Below are 2712 nucleotides of genomic sequence, written 5' to 3'. Positions count from 1 at the left end.
GTAAAATTGCCACGCGAACTAAACGCCACTGGAGTCCACACTGTGCAGCTCGCTCGCCGTCGCTGAACACAGTCATGATGTCAGCCAACCACCGTGCCGCCCACCTGCCGCAGTCGAATACCACCGTCCGATGTTAGTTGGCGTTGCGCCACCGCCAAAAACCACTCTTAGAGAAAGTTTTCACTGGAACCGAAAGAAGCCCTCACCTGAGAACTTCCTCTAAGTTATATGGGTACCTCATAAAACCACTTCTACGGAGAGTTTTTTACAGGAACCGTTGGCTTATATACTAAAAAATCATCTATTTATGAGCTTCGGCTTTGGCTTTGGCTTATATCATCATGTAACAATACTGAGTCATAAGTCAAAAGCCTGTAAGTAGGTCATTTTTTGGCTTATAATCCAGTGCAAAAGCTAGAAATAAGATCAAGGCTCACGTTGGTTATCGGAGGAGGCAGAAGACAACTTATAAGAATGGAGTGTCCCCTCCTATCAAACTAGTATTTGGCCCTCTTTTAAAAGTGAAATTTTTGTTTTTGCCACTTTAGTTTTGCCCATTTTCCTTATCTATATCTATACTACTATATAGTGTACCAGTTTGAAACTTTTAAACTTCAAGACCAGGAATCAACCCTAGCGGTTGATATAGTCCATCCAATGGTTCAAAATGCTGGGATTCGCATCAACAGTACATGCTACAGTAGCAGCGAAGATACTGCTGCCTTCTAGAACCATCGACATTTTACCCATGCAGAAAATGTTCAGCTGCTTACTGCTGTTCTCCACTACGTCCGTGTGCATGCCTCTCATGGCATACGCATCCAATCTGTGAGGGCCGGCAGCGCGCGCGGTAATCGCGTTGACGAGAGGTTCTTAATGGAGAAATGGAAGCGATCTATAGTGCAAGATACTGATCCAGGGAATGACTTGAGAATTAGTCACCGGTGGTTGGACAATTTCATTGGATGATAAAAGAGTGCTTTGGCTGGATAAATGGAAGCAAGAGGGTCTCAAGTCTCAACCATGAATATCTTCATTCGTAATGTTTCTTTTGGCTCTATCTATTAGCAAATCTTTGAACCTTTTATTCCTCTTATGAAAATCACTCTGTTATTTATTTATTTGATTTGATTTGACTCACGCTCCAAAATCACCCCGTTATATTAAGACGTGCATTGCACGTGCATACATACTAGTATAACTCTAGCTTTTGACATTTCACCTTTCCCACTCTTAGCTTTTGACAATACAACAAATTTTTTATTCCGTGGCAAAAGCAAAATAATATCATTTCACTTTTGCCTATTTTGATGTAGGTTTTGAGGCAGAGTGACGGTGACCAAGATCGAGCAAAAATTATATAATCTAGAGGGATATGCTAAAATTGGTAACCTAATTCATGATGCTTGTGTTGTATCTAATGCCAAGGTAGAGTAAGTGGAGATAGGGCTGAATCAATAACTTACCGAATTATGTAGGAGAACCATCACATAAGCGTGCATGCTCACCCAAAAATGGTACACATACGGGAGATTCTTATGGTCTCTTTGTGACAGCCTGGATTTTGACTTCTCTTTTTTTCCGGACTTTCTTTTGCCTTTGCTTTAGATTTGGAGTTTTGAATCAATACAAACGGACTTGAACACTTGGGCCTACCCTTGACTTTCACCCAAGTGACCCATCCACCTTTCCTTCTTTGAAAACTCCAACAAAAGCCCAAGGGATATTTTTCATAAAAGAAAAATATTCATTTTCCTCCCTGAAAATCACTTCAGAGAAGTATGCTCAAAAGCAACCCCTGGTTTTCTTGCTCCAAAAATCCTGAATAAATTCACAAATATTCTTTGAACCCTAGCGCACCTTCCCGAGCAAAAATATTACATAACTTTTTGGAATATTTTTGCTACAGAAAATCATTTCTGTTCTGGGCAGAATGATCACTTTGCACAACAAGTATATTTTTGCTTGATCTTTTGGGCTGATCTTTTCTGAGCTTGATTACCCTTCTAAGTGATTGCTAAACCTCAAAGCACATCCTTTAGTTCTCATTAGATTTTTCTCAGTGAAGCTCACAAGTTTCTGTCCAGAAACTTGCCAGGAAGAAAACCACTCCCATAGTTCACCTGTGACCCAGCCAACCGTACAACACAACCAAAACCAATAAGGACTACCTGCCAGACATGTTGTTTGCGCTTAGCTTAGCCCGATGCCAAAGTTCACGCGGTGACGACGTTCGTCCAGGGGGGTTGGCATGCGGCCGACGCGCTCTGCGCTCTGCGGTGCGCTACAACCTCTGTTCCGCGCGTGCTCGCTGCCCCGGCTGCAGCACCTTGCCAAACCACGCCACCATCCTTGTTTGCACCCCCTTAACTCTGCCCTGGCGCTCACCGATGCCGGAGCTCGCCGCAGCAAGCACAGGCACGACGCGGCCAAGGCCACAGTGCACCCGTGCCCATGTGCTCGTCGCGTACCGCGCTTCTGTGCTTGGAGCTGCTCGTCTACAGCCCCCGCGTGATCTCCGGCATCTTCTCCCCCTCTCACTGATGCCATTCGTCGTCGGGCGACGCTCCAGAGAGCTCCGGCGAGATCTCCATCCCCGCCTCGGCCTCGCCTATAAATAGAGATCTCCTGAGCTCGTTTCTCTCCGTACACACACTCAGCACACCTCCACACCACCGTAGGAAGCCACAGCATGGTCGGGCAGGCCTCTGG

The sequence above is a fragment of the Triticum dicoccoides genome, chromosome 3B, assembly GCF_002162155.2.
Source record: "Triticum dicoccoides isolate Atlit2015 ecotype Zavitan chromosome 3B, WEW_v2.0, whole genome shotgun sequence".
In the NCBI taxonomy this organism is placed as follows: domain Eukaryota; kingdom Viridiplantae; phylum Streptophyta; class Magnoliopsida; order Poales; family Poaceae; genus Triticum; species Triticum dicoccoides.
This window is presented reverse-complemented; position numbering follows the sequence as displayed.